The sequence below is a fragment of the Lissotriton helveticus genome, chromosome 6 (assembly GCF_964261635.1).
Source record: "Lissotriton helveticus chromosome 6, aLisHel1.1, whole genome shotgun sequence".
NCBI classification, from domain to species: Eukaryota; Metazoa; Chordata; class Amphibia; order Caudata; family Salamandridae; genus Lissotriton; species Lissotriton helveticus.
In genome coordinates, this window is record NC_136067.1 from 1,087,565,029 (window position 1) to 1,087,588,622 (window position 23,594).

Sequence of the window (23,594 nt, forward strand, 5' to 3'; positions counted from 1 at the left end):
AGGAAGGACCTAAAAGCTAGGCAAAATGGTCCTAGATCCAAGAAAATCTTTTAGATCAGGCTCAGTTTCTTAAATACTCTGGGTTAACATAATCAGCTCCAGGTCTGTGTGGGGCTGAGCTTGTGAACTCCTTAGTAAGTAGGCGGGTACAACAAAAGGGAGTTTAATATTACAATAGGGGTTAAAATTCAGACACCTTGTCGTAGGCTCACCTTGTCCAGGGACCCAAGCATGCTGCCTTTCCACACTCAGAGCACTTCACCTAACCTACTGTGCAGCTGTTTCGCCTTTAATATCAAAGTTCCACAGGCAGCGTGATGTCACAATGCTCCTTGTCTGTAGCCCAAACCATGAGCCTTTGCAACCCTGGCATAATCTACATACTTACGGTGTGTGAAGTCTTGGACCACGAATGCAGTGAAGAATAATGGATTGCTACTCTTCATACATTTTTGCCCATTGGCTCAGATTTGAATGCTTACTGGCCATCTGAGCATCTCTGCCAGGCCACCCTATGTCTAGAGACTGTGGATTTAGAGAGTTTATAAACATTGTCAGTTCATCAATACAGTGTGCTCGCTTCGGCAGCACATATACTAAAATTGGAACGATACAGAGAAGATTAGCATGGCCCCTGCACAAGGATGACACGCAAATTCGTGAAGCGTTCCATATTTTTAACAGCTTTTAGGAGAGAAATCTTCTTTGTTTTCAAGACTTATTGAAATAATAAAGCAGGTTCCAGTCCTGTGTCATGTAATATGTATTTTTAAATTGTCTCTCCTCAACATTTTTAATGTATTTGCCTTGCAGTAAAGAAGGTGCGCTCTATGTCCAGCAGCATTTTACAAGGAAGCCTGCTGGACTTCTGGGACTTTTCTTTCTCTTTTTCAGCCTCCCTGTCATTATTCTTCACCACCTCCAAATCTATACTGCTGCTAGTGATGAGTTGCTTTGTGGGAAGCAGGATAAAGAGAAGGGCAGGGCCTATGCAAATGATGGCCTCAGGGATGCCTGGGAGTCCCTTTTCAGCAGTACTGTTAAAATCTGCCTTGCAACCAGATTGGTCGGGTATGCTGAAAAACACCACGCCAGATTGGGCACCAGGTCTCTAGGCGCTTGGAGGACATATTGGGTCTACATCCCTAAGTTTCTGAGGTCCAAGAAATGTTCACCCTCCGCCCTAATAGAGAGGTCTTGGCCGATCGTGGCTGAGAGGGGAAGAAGGTAGCAGGGCAAGATGCTCATGGTTCTTCTCTAATAATGGACCAACTTCCTCTCTCTCCTTAACTGTGGTTCTGCCTGGCTACTGGGGCTACCAGTTGTAAGCCTGCAGCCCACAAGGAGTTGGTTTGTCCCTCTCACAAATGTAAATGGGTAAGCATTCAATTGCACACACCTGCCTGCGTCCACAGACCCTCGCGCGCACACACACTTTTGTCAACAAGCTTTTTTATGTAGTTAAGAGAATCAGGGACCCATGTTGAAATACAAAAGCAGCACACCACGTGACGGCCGTCATGTAGAGTCCAGCAGCAAATGGGAAACGTTTAACTAGCCGTGGTCCTATTACTGCAGCTCTACCGTGGAACAACTGCTGGATGAGTCCTGCTGGAGAATATTGAACCTACATTAAGTCTGAGGTAAATAAGAATACCACAGGAACATAATGAAAAAGAGACCTACAACCCTTCCGAGCCAGATAGGAGTCGAACCTACAATCTTCTGATCCGTAGTCAGACGCGTTATCCATTGCGCCACTGGCCCTATGTATTTGCACCTATCTTGTTGTCCTTAAGAGGGCTAGAAAGCGTGTGTGTGTGTGTGTGTGTGTGTGTGTGTGTGAAGGCACAAGGAAACCCATCTGACCACCTGAAAGTCTGTTCTATGAGGTTTTCCTAAGTTGTACAAAGGACTTTAGGAGAAGGAAGGACCTAAAAGCTAGGCAAAATGGTCCTAGATCCAAGAAAATCTTTTAGATCAGGCTCAGTTTCTTAAATACTCTGGGTTAACATAATCAGCTCCAGGTCTGTGTGGGGCTGAGCTTGTGAACTCCTTAGTAAGTAGGCGGGTACAACAAAAGGGAGTTTAATATTACAATAGGGGTTAAAATTCAGACACCTTGTCGTAGGCTCACCTTGTCCAGGGACCCAAGCATGCTGCCTTTCCACACTCAGAGCACTTCACCTAACCTACTGTGCAGCTGTTTCGCCTTTAATATCAAAGTTCCACAGGCAGCGTGATGTCACAATGCTCCTTGTCTGTAGCCCAAACCATGAGCCTTTGCAACCCTGGCATAATCTACATACTTACGGTGTGTGAAGTCTTGGACCACGAATGCAGTGAAGAATAATGGATTGCTACTCTTCATACATTTTTGCCCATTGGCTCAGATTTGAATGCTTACTGGCCATCTGAGCATCTCTGCCAGGCCACCCTATGTCTAGAGACTGTGGATTTAGAGAGTTTATAAACATTGTCAGTTCATCAATAAAGTGTGCTCGCTTCGGCAGCACATATACTAAAATTGGAACGATACAGAGAAGATTAGCATGGCCCCTGCGCAAGGATGACACGCAAATTCGTGAAGCGTTCCATATTTTTAACAGCTTTTAGGAGAGAAATCTTCTTTGTTTTCAAGACTTATTGAAATAATAAAGCAGGTTCCAGTCCTGTGTCATGTAATATGTATTTTTAAATTGTCTCTCCTCAACATTTTTAATGTATTTGCCTTGCAGTAAAGAAGGTGCGCTCTATGTCCAGCAGCATTTTACAAGGAAGCCTGCTGGACTTCTGGGACTTTTCTTTCTCTTTTTCAGCCTCCCTGTCATTATTCTTCACCACCTCCAAATCTATACTGCTGCTAGTGATGAGTTGCTTTGTGGGAAGCAGGATAAAGAGAAGGGCAGGGCCTATGCAAATGATGGCCTCAGGGATGCCTGGGAGTCCCTTTTCAGCAGTACTGTTAAAATCTGCCTTGCAACCAGATTGGTCGGGTATGCTGAAAAACACCACGCCAGATTGGGCACCAGGTCTCTAGGCGCTTGGAGGACATATTGGGTCTACATCCCTAAGTTTCTGAGGTCCAAGAAATGTTCACCCTCCGCCCTAATAGAGAGGTCTTGGCCGATCGTGGCTGAGAGGGGAAGAAGGTAGCAGGGCAAGATGCTCATGGTTCTTCTCTAATAATGGACCAACTTCCTCTCTCTCCTTAACTGTGGTTCTGCCTGGCTACTGGGGCTACCAGTTGTAAGCCTGCAGCCCACAAGGAGTTGGTTTGGCCCTCTCACAAATGTAAATGGGTAAGCATTCAATTGCACACACCTGCCTGCGTCCACAGACCCTCGCGCGCACACACACTTTTGTCAACAAGCTTTTTTATGTAGTTAAGAGAATCAGGGACCCATGTTGAAATACAAAAGCAGCACACCACGTGACGGCCGTCATGTAGAGTCCAGCAGCAAATGGGAAACGTTTAACTAGCCGTGGTCCTATTACTGCAGCTCTACCGTGGAACAACTGCTGGATGAGTCCTGCTGGAGAATATTGAACCTACATTAAGTCTGAGGTAAATAAGAATACCACAGGAACATAATGAAAAAGAGACCTACAACCCTTCCGAGCCAGATAGGAGTCGAACCTACAATCTTCTGATCCGTAGTCAGACGCGTTATCCATTGCACCACTGGCCCTATGTATTTGCACCTATCTTTTTGTCCTTAAGAGGGCTAGAAAGCGTGTGTGTGTGTGTGTGTGTGAAGGCACAAGGAAACCCATCTGACCACCTGAAAGTCTGTTCTATGAGGTTTTCCTAAGTTGTACAAAGGACTTTAGGAGAAGGAAGGACCTAAAAGCTAGGCAAAATGGTCCTAGATCCAAGAAAATCTTTTAGATCAGGCTCAGTTTCTTAAATACTCTGGGTTAACATAATCAGCTCCAGGTCTGTGTGGGGCTGAGCTTGTGAACTCCTTAGTAAGTAGGCGGGTACAACAAAAGGGAGTTTAATATTACAATAGGGGTTAAAATTCAGACACCTTGTCGTAGGCTCACCTTGTCCAGGGACCCAAGCATGCTGCCTTTCCACACTCAGAGCACTTCACCTAACCTACTGTGCAGCTGTTTCGCCTTTAATATCAAAGTTCCACAGGCAGCGTGATGTCACAATGCTCCTTGTCTGTAGCCCAAACCATGAGCCTTTGCAACCCTGGCATAATCTACATACTTACGGTGTGTGAAGTCTTGGACCACGAATGCAGTGAAGAATAATGGATTGCTACTCTTCATACATTTTTGCCCATTGGCTCAGATTTGAATGCTTACTGGCCATCTGAGCATCTCTGCCAGGCCACCCTATGTCTAGAGACTGTGGATTTAGAGAGTTTATAAACATTGTCAGTTCATCAATACAGTGTGCTCGCTTCGGCAGCACATATACTAAAATTGGAACGATACAGAGAAGATTAGCATGGCCCCTGCACAAGGATGACACGCAAATTCGTGAAGCGTTCCATATTTTTAACAGCTTTTAGGAGAGAAATCTTCTTTGTTTTCAAGACTTATTGAAATAATAAAGCAGGTTCCAGTACTGTGTCATGTAATATGTATTTTTAAATTGTCTCTCCTCAACATTTTTAATGTATTTGCCTTGCAGTAAAGAAGGTGCGCTCTATGTCCAGCAGCATTTTACAAGGAAGCCTGCTGGACTTCTGGGACTTTTCTTTCTCTTTTTCAGCCTCCCTGTCATTATTCTTCACCACCTCCAAATCTATACTGCTGCTAGTGATGAGTTGCTTTGTGGGAAGCAGGATAAAGAGAAGGGCAGGGCCTATGCAAATGATGGCCTCAGGGATGCCTGGGAGTCCCTTTTCAGCAGTACTGTTAAAATCTGCCTTGCAACCAGATTGGTCGGGTATGCTGAAAAACACCACGCCAGATTGGGCACCAGGTCTCTAGGCGCTTGGAGGACATATTGGGTCTACATCCCTAAGTTTCTGAGGTCCAAGAAATGTTCACCCTCCGCCCTAATAGAGAGGTCTTGGCCGATCGTGGCTGAGAGGGGAAGAAGGTAGCAGGGCAAGATGCTCATGGTTCTTCTCTAATAATGGACCAACTTCCTCTCTCTCCTTAACTGTGGTTCTGCCTGGCTACTGGGGCTACCAGTTGTAAGCCTGCAGCCCACAAGGAGTTGGTTTGTCCCTCTCACAAATGTAAATGGGTAAGCATTCAATTGCACACACCTGCCTGCGTCCACAGACCCTCGCGCGCACACACACTTTTGTCAACAAGCTTTTTTATGTAGTTAAGAGAATCAGGGACCCATGTTGAAATACAAAAGCAGCACACCACGTGACGGCCGTCATGTAGAGTCCAGCAGCAAATGGGAAACGTTTAACTAGCCGTGGTCCTATTACTGCAGCTCTACCGTGGAACAACTGCTGGATGAGTCCTGCTGGAGAATATTGAACCTACATTAAGTCTGAGGTAAATAAGAATACCACAGGAACATAATGAAAAAGAGACCTACAACCCTTCCGAGCCAGATAGGAGTCGAACCTACAATCTTCTGATCCGTAGTCAGACGCGTTATCCATTGCGCCACTGGCCCTATGTATTTGCACCTATCTTGTTGTCCTTAAGAGGGCTAGAAAGCGTGTGTGTGTGTGTGTGTGTGTGTGTGAAGGCACAAGGAAACCCATCTGACCACCTGAAAGTCTGTTCTATGAGGTTTTCCTAAGTTGTACAAAGGACTTTAGGAGAAGGAAGGACCTAAAAGCTAGGCAAAATGGTCCTAGATCCAAGAAAATCTTTTAGATCAGGCTCAGTTTCTTAAATACTCTGGGTTAACATAATCAGCTCCAGGTCTGTGTGGGGCTGAGCTTGTGAACTCCTTAGTAAGTAGGCGGGTACAACAAAAGGGAGTTTAATATTACAATAGGGGTTAACATTCAGACACCTTGTCGTAGGCTCACCTTGTCCAGGGACCCAAGCATGCTGCCTTTCCACACTCAGAGCACTTCACCTAACCTACTGTGCAGCTGTTTCGCCTTTAATATCAAAGTTCCACAGGCAGCGTGATGTCACAATGCTCCTTGTCTGTAGCCCAAACCATGAGCCTTTGCAACCCTGGCATAATCTACATACTTACGGTGTGTGAAGTCTTGGACCACGAATGCAGTGAAGAATAATGGATTGCTACTCTTCATACATTTTTGCCCATTGGCTCAGATTTGAATGCTTACTGGCCATCTGAGCATCTCTGCCAGGCCACCCTATGTCTAGAGACTGTGGATTTAGAGAGTTTATAAACATTGTCAGTTCATCAATACAGTGTGCTCGCTTCGGCAGCACATATACTAAAATTGGAACGATACAGAGAAGATTAGCATGGCCCCTGCACAAGGATGACACGCAAATTCGTGAAGCGTTCCATATTTTTAACAGCTTTTAGGAGAGAAATCTTCTTTGTTTTCAAGACTTATTGAAATAATAAAGCAGGTTCCAGTCCTGTGTCATGTAATATGTATTTTTAAATTGTCTCTCCTCAACATTTTTAATGTATTTGCCTTGCAGTAAAGAAGGTGCGCTCTATGTCCAGCAGCATTTTACAAGGAAGCCTGCTGGACTTCTGGGACTTTTCTTTCTCTTTTTCAGCCTCCCTGTCATTATTCTTCACCACCTCCAAATCTATACTGCTGCTAGTGATGAGTTGCTTTGTGGGAAGCAGGATAAAGAGAAGGGCAGGGCCTATGCAAATGATGGCCTCAGGGATGCCTGGGAGTCCCTTTTCAGCAGTACTGTTAAAATCTGCCTTGCAACCAGATTGGTCGGGTATGCTGAAAAACACCACGCCAGATTGGGCACCAGGTCTCTAGGCGCTTGGAGGACATATTGGGTCTACATCCCTAAGTTTCTGAGGTCCAAGAAATGTTCACCCTCCGCCCTAATAGAGAGATCGTGGCCGATCGTGGCTGAGAGGGGAAGAAGGTAGCAGGGCAAGATGCTCATGGTTCTTCTCTAATAATGGACCAACTTCCTCTCTCTCCTTAACTGTGGTTCTGCCTGGCTACTGGGGCTACCAGTTGTAAGCCTGCAGCCCACAAGGAGTTGGTTTGTCCCTCTCACAAATGTAAATGGGTAAGCATTCAATTGCACACACCTGCCTGCGTCCACAGACCCTCGCGCGCACACACACTTTTGTCAACAAGCTTTTTTATGTAGTTAAGAGAATCAGGGACCCATGTTGAAATACAAAAGCAGCACACCACGTGACGGCCGTCATGTAGAGTCCAGCAGCAAATGGGAAACGTTTAACTAGCCGTGGTCCTATTACTGCAGCTCTACCGTGGAACAACTGCTGGATGAGTCCTGCTGGAGAATATTGAACCTACATTAAGTCTGAGGTAAATAAGAATACCACAGGAACATAATGAAAAAGAGACCTACAACCCTTCCGAGCCAGATAGGAGTCGAACCTACAATCTTCTGATCCGTAGTCAGACGCGTTATCCATTGCGCCACTGGCCCTATGTATTTGCACCTATCTTGTTGTCCTTAAGAGGGCTAGAAAGCGTGTGTGTGTGTGTGTGTGTGTGTGTGTGTGTGTGTGTGAAGGCACAAGGAAACCCATCTGACCACCTGAAAGTCTGTTCTATGAGGTTTTCCTAAGTTGTACAAAGGACTTTAGGGGAAGGAAGGACCTAAAAGCTAGGCAAAATGGTCCTAGATCCAAGAAAATCTTTTAGATCAGGCTCAGTTTCTTAAATACTCTGGGTTAACATAATCAGCTCCAGGTCTGTGTGGGGCTGAGCTTGTGAACTCCTTAGTAAGTAGGCGGGTACAACAAAAGGGAGTTTAATATTACAATAGGGGTTAAAATTCAGACACCTTGTCGTAGGCTCACCTTGTCCAGGGACCCAAGCATGCTGCCTTTCCACACTCAGAGCACTTCACCTAACCTACTGTGCAGCTGTTTCGCCTTTAATATCAAAGTTCCACAGGCAGCGTGATGTCACAATGCTCCTTGTCTGTAGCCCAAACCATGAGCCTTTGCAACCCTGGCATAATCTACATACTTACGGTGTGTGAAGTCTTGGACCACGAATGCAGTGAAGAATAATGGATTGCTACTCTTCATACATTTTTGCCCATTGGCTCAGATTTGAATGCTTACTGGCCATCTGAGCATCTCTGCCAGGCCACCCTATGTCTAGAGACTGTGGATTTAGAGAGTTTATAAACATTGTCAGTTCATCAATAAAGTGTGCTCGCTTCGGCAGCACATATACTAAAATTGGAACGATACAGAGAAGATTAGCATGGCCCCTGCGCAAGGATGACACGCAAATTCGTGAAGCGTTCCATATTTTTAACAGCTTTTAGGAGAGAAATCTTCTTTGTTTTCAAGACTTATTGAAATAATAAAGCAGGTTCCAGTCCTGTGTCATGTAATATGTATTTTTAAATTGTCTCTCCTCAACATTTTTAATGTATTTGCCTTGCAGTAAAGAAGGTGCGCTCTATGTCCAGCAGCATTTTACAAGGAAGCCTGCTGGACTTCTGGGACTTTTCTTTCTCTTTTTCAGCCTCCCTGTCATTATTCTTCACCACCTCCAAATCTATACTGCTGCTAGTGATGAGTTGCTTTGTGGGAAGCAGGATAAAGAGAAGGGCAGGGCCTATGCAAATGATGGCCTCAGGGATGCCTGGGAGTCCCTTTTCAGCAGTACTGTTAAAATCTGCCTTGCAACCAGATTGGTCGGGTATGCTGAAAAACACCACGCCAGATTGGGCACCAGGTCTCTAGGAGCTTGGAGGACATATTGGGTCTACATCCCTAAGTTTCTGAGGTCCAAGAAATGTTCACCCTCCGCCCTAATAGAGAGGTCTTGGCCGATCGTGGCTGATCGTGGCTGAGAGGGGAAGAAGGTAGCAGGGCAAGATGCTCATGGTTCTTCTCTAATAATGGACCAACTTCCTCTCTCTCCTTAACTGTGGTTCTGCCTGGCTACTGGGGCTACCAGTTGTAAGCCTGCAGCCCACAAGGAGTTGGTTTGTCCCTCTCACAAATGTAAATGGGTAAGCATTCAATTGCACACACCTGCCTGCGTCCACAGACCCTCGCGCGCACACACACTTTTGTCAACAAGCTTTTTTATGTAGTTAAGAGAATCAGGGACCCATGTTGAAATACAAAAGCAGCACACCACGTGACGGCCGTCATGTAGAGTCCAGCAGCAAATGGGAAATGTTTAACTAGCCGTGGTCCTATTACTGCAGCTCTACCGTGGAACAACTGCTGGATGAGTCCTGCTGGAGAATATTGAACCTACATTAAGTCTGAGGTAAATAAGAATACCACAGGAACATAATGAAAAAGAGACCTACAACCCTTCCGAGCCAGATAGGAGTCGAACCTACAATCTTCTGATCCGTAGTCAGACGCGTTATCCATTGCGCCACTGGCCCTATGTAATTGCACCTATCTTTTTGTCCTTAAGAGGGCTAGAAAGCGTGTGTGTGTGTGTGTGTGTGTGTGTGTGTGTGTGAAGGCACAAGGAAACCCATCTGACCACCTGAAAGTCTGTTCTGTGAGGTTTTCCTAAGTTGTACAAAGGACTTTAGGAGAAGGAAGGACCTAAAAGCTAGGCAAAATGGTCCTAGATCTAAGAAAATCTTTTAGATCAGGCTCAGTTTCTTAAATACTCTGGGTTAACATAATCAGCTCCAGGTCTGTGTGGGGCTGAGCTTGTGAACTCCTTAGTAAGTAGGCGGGTACAACAAAAGGGAGTTTAATATTACAATAGGGGTTAAAATTCAGACACCTTGTCGTAGGCTCGCCTTGTCCGGGGACCCAAGCATGCTGCCTTTCCACACTCAGAGCACTTCACCTAACCTACTGTGCAGCTGTTTCGCCTTTAATATCAAAGTTCCACAGGCAGCGTGATGTCACAATGCTCCTTGTCTGTAGCCCAAACCATGAGCCTTTGCAACCCTGGCATAATCTACATACTTACGGTGTGTGAAGTCTTGGACCACGAATGCAGTGAAGAATAATGGATTGCTACTCTTCATACATTTTTGCCCATTGGCTCAGATTTGAATGCTTACTGGCCATCTGAGCATCTCTGCCAGGCCACCCTATGTCTAGAGACTGTGGATTTAGAGAGTTTATAAACATTGTCAGTTCATCAATAAAGTGTGCTCGCTTCGGCAGCACATATACTAAAATTGGAACGATACAGAGAAGATTAGCATGGCCCCTGCGCAAGGATGACACGCAAATTCGTGAAGCGTTCCATATTTTTAACAGCTTTTAGGAGAGAAATCTTCTTTGTTTTCAAGACTTATTGAAATAATAAAGCAGGTTCCAGTCCTGTGTCATGTAATATGTATTTTTAAATTGTCTCTCCTCAACATTTTTAATGTATTTGCCTTGCAGTAAAGAAGGGGCGCTCTATGTCCAGCAGCATTTTACAAGGAAGCCTGCTGGACTTCTGGGACTTTTCTTTCTCTTTTTCAGCCTCCCTGTCATTATTCTTCACCACCTCCAAATCTATACTGCTGCTAGTGATGAGTTGCTTTGTGGGAAGCAGGATAAAGAGAAGGGCAGGGCCTATACAAATGATGGCCTCAGGGATGCCTGGGAGTCCCTTTTCAGCAGTACTGTTAAAATCTGCCTTGCAACCAGATTGGTCGGGTATGCTGAAAAACACCACGCCAGATTGGGCACCAGGTCTCTAGGCGCTTGGAGGACATATTGGGTCTACATCCCTAAGTTTCTGAGGTCCAAGAAATGTTCACCCTCCGCCCTAATAGAGAGGTCTTGGCCGATCGTGGCCGATCGTGGCTGAGAGGGGAAGAAGGTAGCAGGGCAAGATGCTCATGGTTCTTCTCTAATAATGGACCAACTTCCTCTCTCTCCTTAACTGTGGTTCTGCCTGGCTACTGGGGCTACCAGTTGTAAGCCTGCAGCCCACAAGGAGTTGGTTTGTCCCTCTCACAAATGTAAATGGGTAAGCATTCAATTGCACACACCTGCCTGCGTCCACAGACCCTCGCGCGCACACACACTTTTGTCAACAAGCTTTTTTATGTAGTTAAGAGAATCAGGGACCCATGTTGAAATACAAAAGCAGCACACCACGTGACGGCCATCATGTAGAGTCCAGCAGCAAATGGGAAACGTTTAACTAGCCGTGGTCCTATTACTGCAGCTCTACCGTGGAACAACTGCTGGATGAGTCCTGCTGGAGAATATTGAACCTACATTAAGTCTGAGGTAAATAAGAATACCACAGGAACATAATGAAAAAGAGACCTACAACCCTTCCGAGCCAGATAGGAGTCGAACCTACAAGCTTCTGATCCGTAGTCAGACGCGTTATCCATTGCGCCACTGGCCCTATGTATTTGCACCTATCTTTTTGTCCTTAAGAGGGCTAGAAAGCGTGTGTGTGTGTGTGTGTGTGTGTGTGTGTGAGTGAAGGCACAAGGAAACCCATCTGACCACCTGAAAGTCTGTTCTATGAGGTTTTCCTAAGTTGTACAAAGGACTTTAGGAGAAGGAAGGACCTAAAAGCTAGGCAAAATGGTCCTAGATCCAAGAAAATCTTTTAGATCAGGCTCAGTTTCTTAAATACTCTGGGTTAACATAATCAGCTCCAGGTCTGTGTGGGGCTGAGCTTGTGAACTCCTTAGTAAGTAGGCGGGTACAACAAAAGGGAGTTTAATATTACAATAGGGGTTAAAATTCAGACACCTTGTCGTAGGCTCACCTTGTCCAGGGACCCAAGCATGCTGCCTTTCCACACTCAGAGCACTTCACCTAACCTACTGTGCAGCTGTTTCGCCTTTAATATCAAAGTTCCACAGGCAGCGTGATGTCACAATGCTCCTTGTCTGTAGCCCAAACCATGAGCCTTTGCAACCCTGGCATAATCTACATACTTACGGTGTGTGAAGTCTTGGACCACGAATGCAGTGAAGAATAATGGATTGCTACTCTTCATACATTTTTGCCCATTGGCTCAGATTTGAATGCTTACTGGCCATCTGAGCATCTCTGCCAGGCCACCCTATGTCTAGAGACTGTGGATTTAGAGAGTTTATAAACATTGTCAGTTCATCAATACAGTGTGCTCGCTTCGGCAGCACATATCCTAAAATTGGAACGATACAGAGAAGATTAGCATGGCCCCTGCGCAAGGATGACACGCAAATTCGTGAAGCGTTCCATATTTTTAACAGCTTTTAGGACAGAAATCTTCTTTGATTTCAAGACTTATTGAAATAATAAAGCAGGTTCCAGTCCTGTGTCATGTAATATGTATTTTTAAATTGTCTCTCCTCAACATTTTTAATGTATTTGCCTTGCAGTAAAGAAGGTGCGCTCTATGTCCAGCAGCATTTTACAAGGAAGCCTGCTGGACTTCTGGGACTTTTCTTTCTCTTTTTCAGCCTCCCTGTCATTATTCTTCACCACCTCCAAATCTATACTGCTGCTAGTGATGAGTTGCTTTGTGGGAAGCAGGATAAAGAGAAGGGCAGGGCCTATGCAAATGATGGCCTCAGGGATGCCTGGGAGTCCCTTTTCAGCAGTACTGTTAAAATCTGCCTTGCAACCAGATTGGTCGGGTATGCTGAAAAACACCACGCCAGATTGGGCACCAGGTCTCTAGGCGCTTGGAGGACATATTGGGTCTACATCCCTAAGTTTCTGAGGTCCAAGAAATGTTCACCCTCCGCCCTAATAGAGAGGTCTTGGCCGATCGTGGCCGATCGTGGCCGAGAGGGGAAGAAGGTAGCAGGGCAAGATGCTCATGGTTCTTCTCTAATAATGGACCAACTTCCTCTCTCTCCTTAACTGTGGTTCTGCCTGGCTACTGGGGCTACCAGTTGTAAGCCTGCAGCCCACAAGGAGTTGGTTTGTCCCTCTCACAAATGTAAATGGGTAAGCATTCAATTGCACACACCTGCCTGCGTCCACAGACCCTCGCGCGCACACACACTTTTGTCAACAAGCTTTTTTATGTAGTTAAGAGAATCAGGGACCCATGTTGAAATACAAAAGCAGCACACCACGTGACGGCCGTCATGTAGAGTCCAGCAGCAAATGGGAAACGTTTAACTAGCCGTGGTCCTATTACTGCAGCTCTACCGTGGAACAACTGCTGGATGAGTCCTGCTGGAGAATATTGAACCTACATTAAGTCTGAGGTAAATAAGAATACCACAGGAACATAATGAAAAAGAGACCTACAACCCTTCCGAGCCAGATAGGAGTCGAACCTACAATCTTCTGATCCGTAGTCAGACGCGTTATCCATTGCGCCACTGGCCCTATGTATTTGCACCTATCTTGTTGTCCTTAAGAGGGCTAGAAAGCGTGTGTGTGTGTGTGTGTGTGAAGGCACAAGGAAACCCATCTGACCACCTGAAAGTCTGTTCTATGAGGTTTTCCTAAGTTGTACAAAGGACTTTAGGAGAAGGAAGGACCTAAAAGCTAGGCAAAATGGTCCTAGATCCAAGAAAATCTTTTAGATCAGGCTCAGTTTCTTAAATACTCTGGGTTAACATAATCAGCTCCAGGTCTGTGTGGGGCTGAGCTTGTGAACTCCTTAGTAAGTAGGCGGGTACAACAAAAGGGAGTTTAATATTACAATAGGGGTTAAAATTCAGACACCTTGTCGTAGGCTCACCTTGTCCAGGGACCCAAGCATGCTGCCTTTCCACACTCAGAGCACTTCACCTAACCTACTGTGCAGCTGTTTCGCCTTTAATATCAAAGTTCCACAGGCAGCGTGATGTCACAATGCTCCTTGTCTGTAGCCCAAACCATGAGCCTTTGCAACCCTGGCATAATCTACATACTTACGGTGTGTGAAGTCTTGGACCACGAATGCAGTGAAGAATAATGGATTGCTACTCTTCATACATTTTTGCCCATTGGCTCAGATTTGAATGCTTACTGGCCATCTGAGCATCTCTGCCAGGCCACCCTATGTCTAGAGACTGTGGATTTAGAGAGTTTATAAACATTGTCAGTTCATCAATACAGTGTGCTCGCTTCGGCAGCACATATACTAAAATTGGAACGATACAGAGAAGATTAGCATGGCCCCTGCACAAGGATGACACGCAAATTCGTGAAGCGTTCCATATTTTTAACAGCTTTTAGGAGAGAAATCTTCTTTGTTTTCAAGACTTATTGAAATAATAAAGCAGGTTCCAGTCCTGTGTCATGTAATATGTATTTTTAAATTGTCTCTCCTCAACATTTTTAATGTATTTGCCTTGCAGTAAAGAAGGTGCGCTCTATTTCCAGCAGCATTTTACAAGGAAGCCTGCTGGACTTCTGGGACTTTTCTTTCTCTTTTTCAGCCTCCCTGTCATTATTCTTCACCACCTCCAAATCTATACTGCTGCTAGTGATGAGTTGCTTTGTGGGAAGCAGGATAAAGAGAAGGGCAGGGCCTATGCAAATGATGGCCTCAGGGATGCCTGGGAGTCCCTTTTCAGCAGTACTGTTAAAATCTGCCTTGCAACCAGATTGGTCGGGTATGCTGAAAAACACCACGCCAGATTGGGCACCAGGTCTCTAGGCGCTTGGAGGACATATTGGGTCTACATCCCTAAGTTTCTGAGGTCCAAGAAATGTTCACCCTCCGCCCTAATAGAGAGGTCTTGGCCGATCGTGGCCGATCGTGGCTGAGAGGGGAAGAAGGTAGCAGGGCAAGATGCTCATGGTTCTTCTCTAATAATGGACCAACTTCCTCTCTCTCCTTAACTGTGGTTCTGCCTGGCTACTGGGGCTACCAGTTGTAAGCCTGCAGCCCACAAGGAGTTGGTTTGTCCCTCTCACAAATGTAAATGGGTAAGCATTCAATTGCACACACCTGCCTGCGTCCACAGACCCTCGCGCGCACACACACTTTTGTCAACAAGCTTTTTTATGTAGTTAAGAGAATCAGGGACCCATGTTGAAATACAAAAGCAGCACACCACGTGACGGCCGTCATGTAGAGTCCAGCAGCAAATGGGAAATGTTTAACTAGCCGTGGTCCTATTACTGCAGCTCTACCGTGGAACAACTGCTGGATGAGTCCTGCTGGAGAATATTGAACCTACATTAAGTCTGAGGTAAATAAGAATACCACAGGAACATAATGAAAAAGAGACCTACAACCCTTCCGAGCCAGATAGGAGTCGAACCTACAATCTTCTGATCCGTAGTCAGACGCGTTATCCATTGCGCCACTGGCCCTATGTAATTGCACCTATCTTTTTGTCCTTAAGAGGGCTAGAAAGCGTGTGTGTGTGTGTGTGTGTGTGTGTGTGTGTGTGTGTGAAGGCACAAGGAAACCCATCTGACCACCTGAAAGTCTGTTCTGTGAGGTTTTCCTAAGTTGTACAAAGGACTTTAGGAGAAGGAAGGACCTAAAAGCTAGGCAAAATGGTCCTAGATCTAAGAAAATCTTTTAGATCAGGCTCAGTTTCTTAAATACTCTGGGTTAACATAATCAGCTCCAGGTCTGTGTGGGGCTGAGCTTGTGAACTCCTTAGTAAGTAGGCGGGTACAACAAAAGGGAGTTTAATATTACAATAGGGGTTAAAATTCAGACACCTTGTCGTAGGCTCACCTTGTCCGGGGACCCAAGCATGCTGCCTTTCCACACTCAGAGCACTTCACCTAACCTACTGTGCAGCTGTTTCGCCTTTAATATCAAAGTTCCACAGGCAGCGTGATGTCACAATGCTCCTTGTCTGTAGCCCAAACCATGAGCCTTTGCAACCCTGGCATAATCTACATACTTACGGTGTGTGAAGTCTTGGACCACGAATGCAGTGAAGAATAATGGATTGCTACTCTTCATACATTTTTGCCCATTGGCTCAGATTTGAATGCTTACTGGCCATCTGAGCATCTCTGCCAGGCCACCCTATGTCTAGAGACTGTGGATTTAGAGAGTTTATAAACATTGTCAGTTCATCAATAAAGTGTGCTCGCTTCGGCAGCACATATACTAAAATTGGAACGATACAGAGAAGATTAGCATGGCCCCTGCGCAAGGATGACACGCAAATTCGTGAAGCGTTCCATATTTTTAACAGCTTTTAGGAGAGAAATCTTCTTTGTTTTCAAGACTTATTGAAATAATAAAGCAGGTTCCAGTCCTGTGTCATGTAATATGTATTTTTAAATTGTCTCTCCTCAACATTTTTAATGTATTTGCCTTGCAGTAAAGAAGGGGCGCTCTATGTCCAGCAGCATTTTACAAGGAAGCCTGCTGGACTTCTGGGACTTTTCTTTCTCTTTTTCAGCCTCCCTGTCATTATTCTTCACCACCTCCAAATCTATACTGCTGCTAGTGATGAGTTGCTTTGTGGGAAGCAGGATAAAGAGAAGGGCAGGGCCTATACAAATGATGGCCTCAGGGATGCCTGGGAGTCCCTTTTCAGCAGTACTGTTAAAATCTGCCTTGCAACCAGATTGGTCGGGTATGCTGAAAAACACCACGCCAGATTGGGCACCAGGTCTCTAGGCGCTTGGAGGACATATTGGGTCTACATCCCTAAGTTTCTGAGGTCCAAGAAATGTTCACCCTCCGCCCTAATAGAGAGGTCTTGGCCGATCGTGGCCGATCGTGGCTGAGAGGGGAAGAAGGTAGCAGGGCAAGATGCTCATGGTTCTTCTCTAATAATGGACCAACTTCCTCTCTCTCCTTAACTGTGGTTCTGCCTGGCTACTGGGGCTACCAGTTGTAAGCCTGCAGCCCACAAGGAGTTGGTTTGTCCCTCTCACAAATGTAAATGGGTAAGCATTCAATTGCACACACCTGCCTGCGTCCACAGACCCTCGCGCGCACACACACTTTTGTCAACAAGCTTTTTTATGTAGTTAAGAGAATCAGGGACCCATGTTGAAATACAAAAGCAGCACACCATGTGACGGCCATCATGTAGAGTCCAGCAGCAAATGGGAAACGTTTAACTAGCCGTGGTCCTATTACTGCAGCTCTACCGTGGAACAACTGCTGGATGAGTCCTGCTGGAGAATATTGAACCTACATTAAGTCTGAGGTAAATAAGAATACCACAGGAACATAATGAAAAAGAGACCTACAACCCTTCCGAGCCAGATAGGAGTCGAACCTACAATCTTCTGATCCGTAGTCAGACGCGTTATCCATTGCGCCACTGGCCCTATGTATTTGCACCTATCTTTTTGTCCTTAAGAGGGCTAGAAAGCGTGTGTGTGTGTGTGTGTGTGTGTGTGTGTGTGAGTGAAGGCACAAGGAAACCCATCTGACCACCTGAAAGTCTGTTCTATGAGGTTTTCCTAAGTTGTACAAAGGACTTTAGGAGAAGGAAGGACCTAAAAGCTAGGCAAAATGGTCCTAGATCCAAGAAAATCTTTTAGATCAGGCTCAGTTTCTTAAATACTCTGGGTTAACATAATCAGCTCCAGGTCTGTGTGGGGCTGAGCTTGTGAACTCCTTAGTAAGTAGGCGGGTACAACAAAAGGGAGTTTAATATTACAATAGGGGTTAAAATTCAGACACCTTGTCGTAGGCTCACCTTGTCCAGGGACCCAAGCATGCTGCCTTTCCACACTCAGAGCACTTCACCTAACCTACTGTGCAGCTGTTTCGCCTTTAATATCAAAGTTCCACAGGCAGCGTGATGTCACAATGCTCCTTGTCTGTAGCCCAAACCATGAGCCTTTGCAACCCTGGCATAATCTACATACTTACGGTGTGTGAAGTCTTGGACCACGAATGCAGTGAAGAATAATGGATTGCTACTCTTCATACATTTTTGCCCATTGGCTCAGATTTGAATGCTTACTGGCCATCTGAGCATCTCTGCCAGGCCACCCTATGTCTAGAGACTGTGGATTTAGAGAGTTTATAAACATTGTCAGTTCATCAATACAGTGTGCTCGCTTCGGCAGCACATATCCTAAAATTGGAACGATACAGAGAAGATTAGCATGGCCCCTGCGCAAGGATGACACGCAAATTCGTGAAGCGTTCCATATTTTTAACAGCTTTTAGGACAGAAATCTTCTTTGATTTCAAGACTTATTGAAATAATAAAGCAGGTTCCAGTCCTGTGTCATGTAATATGTATTTTTAAATTGTCTCTCCTCAACATTTTTAATGTATTTGCCTTGCAGTAAAGAAGGTGCGCTCTATGTCCAGCAGCATTTTACAAGGAAGCCTGCTGGACTTCTGGGACTTTTCTTTCTCTTTTTCAGCCTCCCTGTCATTATTCTTCACCACCTCCAAATCTATACTGCTGCTAGTGATGAGTTGCTTTGTGGGAAGCAGGATAAAGAGAAGGGCAGGGCCTATGCAAATGATGGCCTCAGGGATGCCTGGGAGTCCCTTTTCAGCAGTACTGTTAAAATCTGCCTTGCAACCAGATTGGTCGGGTATGCTGAAAAACACCACGCCAGATTGGGCACCAGGTCTCTAGGCGCTTGGAGGACATATTGGGTCTACATCCCTAAGTTTCTGAGGTCCAAGAAATGTTCACCCTCCGCCCTAATAGAGAGGTCTTGGCCGATCGTGGCCGAGAGGGGAAGAAGGTAGCAGCGCAAGATGCTCATGGTTCTTCTCTAATAATGGACCAACTTCCTCTCTCTCCTTAACTGTGGTTCTGCCTGGCTACTGGGGCTACCAGTTGTAAGCCTGCAGCCCACAAGGAGTTGGTTTGTCCCTCTCACAAATGTAAATGGGTAAGCATTCAATTGCACACACCTGCCTGCGTCCACAGACCCTCGCGCGCACACACACTTTTGTCAACAAGCTTTTTTATGTAGTTAAGAGAATCAGGGACCCATGTTGAAATACAAAAGCAGCACACCACGTGACGGCCGTCATGTAGAGTATAGCAGCAAATGGGAAACGTTTAACTAGCCGTGGTCCTATTACTGCAGCTCTACCGTGGAACAACTGCTGGATGAGTCCTGCTGGAGAATATTGAACCTACATTAAGTCTGAGGTAAATAAGAATACCACAGGAACATAATGAAAAAGAGACCTACAACCCTTCCGAGCCAGATAGGAGTCGAACCTACAATCTTCTGATCCGTAGTCAGACGCGTTATCCATTGCGCCACTGGCCCTATGTATTTGCACCTATCTTGTTGTCCTTAAGAGGGCTAGAAAGCGTGTGTGTGTGTGTGTGTGTGAAGGCACAAGGAAACCCATCTGACCACCTGAAAGTCTGTTCTATGAGGTTTTCCTAAGTTGTACAAAGGACTTTAGGAGAAGGAAGGACCTAAAAGCTAGGCAAAATGGTCCTAGATCCAAGAAAATCTTTTAGATCAGGCTCAGTTTCTTAAATACTCTGGGTTAACATAATCAGCTCCAGGTCTGTGTGGGGCTGAGCTTGTGAACTCCTTAGTAAGTAGGCGGGTACAACAAAAGGGAGTTTAATATTACAATAGGGGTTAAAATTCAGACACCTTGTCGTAGGCTCACCTTGTCCAGGGACCCAAGCATGCTGCCTTTCCACACTCAGAGCACTTCACCTAACCTACTGTGCAGCTGTTTCGCCTTTAATATCAAAGTTCCACAGGCAGCGTGATGTCACAATGCTCCTTGTCTGTAGCCCAAACCATGAGCCTTTGCAACCCTGGCATAATCTACATACTTACGGTGTGTGAAGTCTTGGACCACGAATGCAGTGAAGAATAATGGATTGCTACTCTTCATACATTTTTGCCCATTGGCTCAGATTTGAATGCTTACTGGCCATCTGAGCATCTCTGCCAGGCCACCCTATGTCTAGAGACTGTGGATTTAGAGAGTTTATAAACATTGTCAGTTCATCAATACAGTGTGCTCGCTTCGGCAGCACATATACTAAAATTGGAACGATACAGAGAAGATTAGCATGGCCCCTGCACAAGGATGACACGCAAATTCGTGAAGCGTTCCATATTTTTAACAGCTTTTAGGAGAGAAATCTTCTTTGTTTTCAAGACTTATTGAAATAATAAAGCAGGTTCCAGTCCTGTGTCATGTAATATGTATTTTTAAATTGTCTCTCCTCAACATTTTTAATGTATTTGCCTTGCAGTAAAGAAGGTGCGCTCTATTTCCAGCAGCATTTTACAAGGAAGCCTGCTGGACTTCTGGGACTTTTCTTTCTCTTTTTCAGCCTCCCTGTCATTATTCTTCACCACCTCCAAATCTATACTGCTGCTAGTGATGAGTTGCTTTGTGGGAAGCAGGATAAAGAGAAGGGCAGGGCCTATGCAAATGATGGCCTCAGGGATGCCTGGGAGTCCCTTTTCAGCAGTACTGTTAAAATCTGCCTTGCAACCAGATTGGTCGGGTATGCTGAAAAACACCACGCCAGATTGGGCACCAGGTCTCTAGGCGCTTGGAGGACATATTGGGTCTACATCCCTAAGTTTCTGAGGTCCAAGAAATGTTCACCCTCCGCCCTAATAGAGAGGTCTTGGCCGATCGTGGCCGATCGTGGCTGAGAGGGGAAGAAGGTAGCAGGGCAAGATGCTCATGGTTCTTCTCTAATAATGGACCAACTTCCTCTCTCTCCTTAACTGTGGTTCTGCCTGGCTACTGGGGCTACCAGTTGTAAGCCTGCAGCCCACAAGGAGTTGGTTTGTCCCTCTCACAAATGTAAATGGGTAAGCATTCGATTGCACACACCTGCCTGCGTCCACAGACCCTCGCGCGCACACACACTTTTGTCAACAAGCTTTTTTATGTAGTTAAGAGAATCAGGGACCCATGTTGAAATACAAAAGCAGCACACCACGTGACGGCCGTCATGTAGAGTCCAGCAGCAAATGGGAAACGTTTAACTAGCCGTGGTCCTATTACTGCAGCTCTACCGTGGAACAACTGCTGGATGAGTCCTGCTGGAGAATATTGAACCTACATTAAGTCTGAGGTAAATAAGAATACCACAGGAACATAATGAAAAAGAGACCTACAACCCTTCCGAGCCAGATAGGAGTCGAACCTACAATCTTCTGATCCGTAGTCAGACGCGTTATCCATTGCGCCACTGGCCCTATGTATTTGCACCTATCTTGTTGTCCTTAAGGGGGCTAGAAAGCGTGTGTGTGTGTGTGTGTGTGTGTGTGAAGGCACAAGGAAACCCATCTGACCACCTGAAAGTCTGTTCTATGAGGTTTTCCTAAGTTGTACAAAGGACTTTAGGAGAAGGAAGGACCTAAAAGCTAGGCAAAATGGTCCTAGATCCAAGAAAATCTTTTAGATCAGGCTCAGTTTCTTAAATACTCTGGGTTAACATAATCAGCTCCAGGTCTGTGTGGGGCTGAGCTTGTGAACTCCTTAGTAAGTAGGCGGGTACAACAAAAGGGAGTTTAATATTACAATAGGGGTTAAAATTCAGACACCTTGTCGTAGGCTCACCTTGTCCAGGGACCCAAGCATGCTGCCTTTCCACACTCAGAGCACTTCACCTAACCTACTGTGCAGCTGTTTCGCCTTTAATATCAAAGTTCCACAGGCAGCGTGATGTCACAATGCTCCTTGTCTGTAGCCCAAACCATGAGCCTTTGCAACCCTGGCATAATCTACATACTTACGGTGTGTGAAGTCTTGGACCACGAATGCAGTGAAGAATAATGGATTGCTACTCTTCATACATTTTTGCCCATTGGCTCAGATTTGAATGCTTACTGGCCATCTGAGCATCTCTGCCAGGCCACCCTATGTCTAGAGAGTGTGGATTTAGAGAGTTTATAAACATTGTCAGTTCATCAATAAAGTGTGCTCGCTTCGGCAGCACATATACTAAAATTGGAACGATACAGAGAAGATTAGCATGGCCCCTGCGCAAGGATGACACGCAAATTCGTGAAGCGTTCCATATTTTTAACAGCTTTAAGGAGAGAAATCTTCTTTGTTTTCAAGACTTATTGAAATAATAAAGCAGGTTCCAGTCCTGTGTCATGTAATATGTATTTTTAAATTGTCTCTCCTCAACATTTTTAATGTATTTGCCTTGCAGTAAAGAAGGTGCGCTCTATGTCCAGCAGCATTTTACAAGGAAGCCTGCTGGACTTCTGGGACTTTTCTTTCTCTTTTTCAGCCTCCCTGTCATTATTCTTCACCACCTCCAAATCTATACTGCTGCTAGTGATGAGTTGCTTTGTGGGAAGCAGGATAAAGAGAAGGGCAGGGCCTATGCAAATGATGGCCTCAGGGATGCCTGGGAGTCCCTTTTCAGCAGTACTGTTAAAATCTGCCTTGCAACCAGATTGGTCGGGTATGCTGAAAAACACCACGCCAGATTGGGCACCAGGTCTCTAGGCGCTTGGAGGACATATTGGGTCTACATCCCTAAGTTTCTGAGGTCCAAGAAATGTTCACCCTCCGCCCTAATAGAGAGGTCTTGGCCGATCGTGGCCGATTGTGGCTGAGAGGGGAAGAAGGTAGCAGGGCAAGATGCTCATGGTTCTTCTCTAATAATGGACCAACTTCCTCTCTCTCCTTAACTGTGGTTCTGCCTGGCTACTGGGGCTACCAGTTGTAAGCCTGCAGCCCACAAGGAGTTGGTTTGTCCCTCTCACAAATGTAAATGGGTAAGCATTCAATTGCACACACCTGCCTGCGTCCACAGACCCTCGCGCGCACACACACTTTTGTCAACAAGCTTTTTTATGTAGTTAAGAGAATCAGGGACCCATGTTGAAATACAAAAGCAGCACACCACGTGACGGCCATCATGTAGAGTCCAGCAGCAAATGGGAAACGTTTAACTAGCCGTGGTCCTATTACTGCAGCTCTACCGTGGAACAACTGCTGGATGAGTCCTGCTGGAGAATATTTAACCTACATTAAGTCTGAGGTAAATAAGAATACCACAGGAACATAATGAAAAAGAGACCTACAACCCTTCCGAGCCAGATAGGAGTCGAACCTACAATCTTCTGATCCGTAGTCAGACGCGTTATCCATTGCGCCACTGGCCCTATGTATTTGCACCTATCTTTTTGTCCTTAAGAGGGCTAGAAAGCGTGTGTGTGTGTGTGTGTGTGTGTGTGTGTGTGTGAGTGAAGGCACAAGGAAACCCATCTGACCACCTGAAAGTCTGTTCTATGAGGTTTTCCTAAGTTGTACAAAGGACTTTAGGAGAAGGAAGGACCTAAAAGCTAGGCAAAATGGTCCTAGATCCAAGAAAATCTTTTAGATCAGGCTCAGTTTCTTAAATACTCTGGGTTAACATAATCAGCTCCAGGTCTGTGTGGGGCTGAGCTTGTGAACTCCTTAGTAAGTAGGCGGGTACAACAAAAGGGAGTTTAATATTACAATAGGGGTTAAAATTCAGACACCTTGTCGTAGGCTCACCTTGTCCAGGGACCCAAGCATGCTGCCTTTCCACACTCAGAGCACTTCACCTAACCTACTGTGCAGCTGTTTCGCCTTTAATATCAAAGTTCCACAGGCAGCGTGATGTCACAATGCTCCTTGTCTGTAGCCCAAACCATGAGCCTTTGCAACCCTGGCATAATCTACATACTTACGGTGTGTGAAGTCTTGGACCACGAATGCAGTGAAGAATAATGGATTGCTACTCTTCAT

General features: G+C 45.5%; 24 non-coding genes across 24 annotated transcripts; 12 read left to right on the top strand and 12 right to left on the bottom strand.

The window, feature by feature from the left end:
* Nucleotides 1–572: 572 nt before the first annotated feature.
* LOC144764570 (U6 spliceosomal RNA) lies at nt 573–679 on the top strand. Its single transcript, XR_013596623.1, has one exon. It is a non-coding gene; the product is annotated as a U6 spliceosomal RNA (small nuclear RNA).
* Nucleotides 680–1,694: 1,015 nt separating this feature from the next.
* On the bottom strand, nt 1,695–1,767 carry TRNAR-ACG (transfer RNA arginine (anticodon ACG)). Its single transcript has one exon. It is a non-coding gene; the product is annotated as a tRNA-Arg (tRNA).
* Nucleotides 1,768–2,497: 730 nt separating this feature from the next.
* On the top strand, nt 2,498–2,604 carry LOC144764641 (U6 spliceosomal RNA). Its single transcript, XR_013596685.1, has one exon. It is a non-coding gene; the product is annotated as a U6 spliceosomal RNA (small nuclear RNA).
* A 1,015-nt stretch (nt 2,605–3,619) lies between these two features.
* Nucleotides 3,620–3,692, bottom strand: TRNAR-ACG (transfer RNA arginine (anticodon ACG)). The gene has a single exon. It is a non-coding gene; the product is annotated as a tRNA-Arg (tRNA).
* Nucleotides 3,693–4,410: 718 nt separating this feature from the next.
* Nucleotides 4,411–4,517, top strand: LOC144764571 (U6 spliceosomal RNA). The gene has a single exon (XR_013596624.1). It is a non-coding gene; the product is annotated as a U6 spliceosomal RNA (small nuclear RNA).
* Nucleotides 4,518–5,532: 1,015 nt separating this feature from the next.
* TRNAR-ACG (transfer RNA arginine (anticodon ACG)) lies at nt 5,533–5,605 on the bottom strand. The gene has a single exon. It is a non-coding gene; the product is annotated as a tRNA-Arg (tRNA).
* A 724-nt stretch (nt 5,606–6,329) lies between these two features.
* On the top strand, nt 6,330–6,436 carry LOC144764572 (U6 spliceosomal RNA). The gene has a single exon (XR_013596625.1). It is a non-coding gene; the product is annotated as a U6 spliceosomal RNA (small nuclear RNA).
* A 1,015-nt stretch (nt 6,437–7,451) lies between these two features.
* Nucleotides 7,452–7,524, bottom strand: TRNAR-ACG (transfer RNA arginine (anticodon ACG)). Its single transcript has one exon. It is a non-coding gene; the product is annotated as a tRNA-Arg (tRNA).
* A 736-nt stretch (nt 7,525–8,260) lies between these two features.
* LOC144764642 (U6 spliceosomal RNA) lies at nt 8,261–8,367 on the top strand. The gene has a single exon (XR_013596686.1). It is a non-coding gene; the product is annotated as a U6 spliceosomal RNA (small nuclear RNA).
* Nucleotides 8,368–9,392: 1,025 nt separating this feature from the next.
* Nucleotides 9,393–9,465, bottom strand: TRNAR-ACG (transfer RNA arginine (anticodon ACG)). The gene has a single exon. It is a non-coding gene; the product is annotated as a tRNA-Arg (tRNA).
* Nucleotides 9,466–10,197: 732 nt separating this feature from the next.
* Nucleotides 10,198–10,304, top strand: LOC144764643 (U6 spliceosomal RNA). Its single transcript, XR_013596687.1, has one exon. It is a non-coding gene; the product is annotated as a U6 spliceosomal RNA (small nuclear RNA).
* A 1,025-nt stretch (nt 10,305–11,329) lies between these two features.
* Nucleotides 11,330–11,402, bottom strand: TRNAR-ACG (transfer RNA arginine (anticodon ACG)). The gene has a single exon. It is a non-coding gene; the product is annotated as a tRNA-Arg (tRNA).
* Nucleotides 11,403–12,134: 732 nt separating this feature from the next.
* On the top strand, nt 12,135–12,241 carry LOC144764907 (U6 spliceosomal RNA). The gene has a single exon (XR_013596932.1). It is a non-coding gene; the product is annotated as a U6 spliceosomal RNA (small nuclear RNA).
* Nucleotides 12,242–13,266: 1,025 nt separating this feature from the next.
* TRNAR-ACG (transfer RNA arginine (anticodon ACG)) lies at nt 13,267–13,339 on the bottom strand. Its single transcript has one exon. It is a non-coding gene; the product is annotated as a tRNA-Arg (tRNA).
* A 718-nt stretch (nt 13,340–14,057) lies between these two features.
* LOC144764573 (U6 spliceosomal RNA) lies at nt 14,058–14,164 on the top strand. Its single transcript, XR_013596626.1, has one exon. It is a non-coding gene; the product is annotated as a U6 spliceosomal RNA (small nuclear RNA).
* Nucleotides 14,165–15,189: 1,025 nt separating this feature from the next.
* Nucleotides 15,190–15,262, bottom strand: TRNAR-ACG (transfer RNA arginine (anticodon ACG)). The gene has a single exon. It is a non-coding gene; the product is annotated as a tRNA-Arg (tRNA).
* Nucleotides 15,263–15,998: 736 nt separating this feature from the next.
* Nucleotides 15,999–16,105, top strand: LOC144764644 (U6 spliceosomal RNA). Its single transcript, XR_013596688.1, has one exon. It is a non-coding gene; the product is annotated as a U6 spliceosomal RNA (small nuclear RNA).
* A 1,025-nt stretch (nt 16,106–17,130) lies between these two features.
* Nucleotides 17,131–17,203, bottom strand: TRNAR-ACG (transfer RNA arginine (anticodon ACG)). The gene has a single exon. It is a non-coding gene; the product is annotated as a tRNA-Arg (tRNA).
* A 734-nt stretch (nt 17,204–17,937) lies between these two features.
* On the top strand, nt 17,938–18,044 carry LOC144764908 (U6 spliceosomal RNA). Its single transcript, XR_013596933.1, has one exon. It is a non-coding gene; the product is annotated as a U6 spliceosomal RNA (small nuclear RNA).
* Nucleotides 18,045–19,059: 1,015 nt separating this feature from the next.
* On the bottom strand, nt 19,060–19,132 carry TRNAR-ACG (transfer RNA arginine (anticodon ACG)). Its single transcript has one exon. It is a non-coding gene; the product is annotated as a tRNA-Arg (tRNA).
* A 718-nt stretch (nt 19,133–19,850) lies between these two features.
* Nucleotides 19,851–19,957, top strand: LOC144764574 (U6 spliceosomal RNA). The gene has a single exon (XR_013596627.1). It is a non-coding gene; the product is annotated as a U6 spliceosomal RNA (small nuclear RNA).
* Nucleotides 19,958–20,982: 1,025 nt separating this feature from the next.
* On the bottom strand, nt 20,983–21,055 carry TRNAR-ACG (transfer RNA arginine (anticodon ACG)). Its single transcript has one exon. It is a non-coding gene; the product is annotated as a tRNA-Arg (tRNA).
* Nucleotides 21,056–21,779: 724 nt separating this feature from the next.
* On the top strand, nt 21,780–21,886 carry LOC144764645 (U6 spliceosomal RNA). Its single transcript, XR_013596689.1, has one exon. It is a non-coding gene; the product is annotated as a U6 spliceosomal RNA (small nuclear RNA).
* A 1,025-nt stretch (nt 21,887–22,911) lies between these two features.
* On the bottom strand, nt 22,912–22,984 carry TRNAR-ACG (transfer RNA arginine (anticodon ACG)). Its single transcript has one exon. It is a non-coding gene; the product is annotated as a tRNA-Arg (tRNA).
* Between the last annotated feature and the right edge of the window lie 610 nt (nt 22,985–23,594).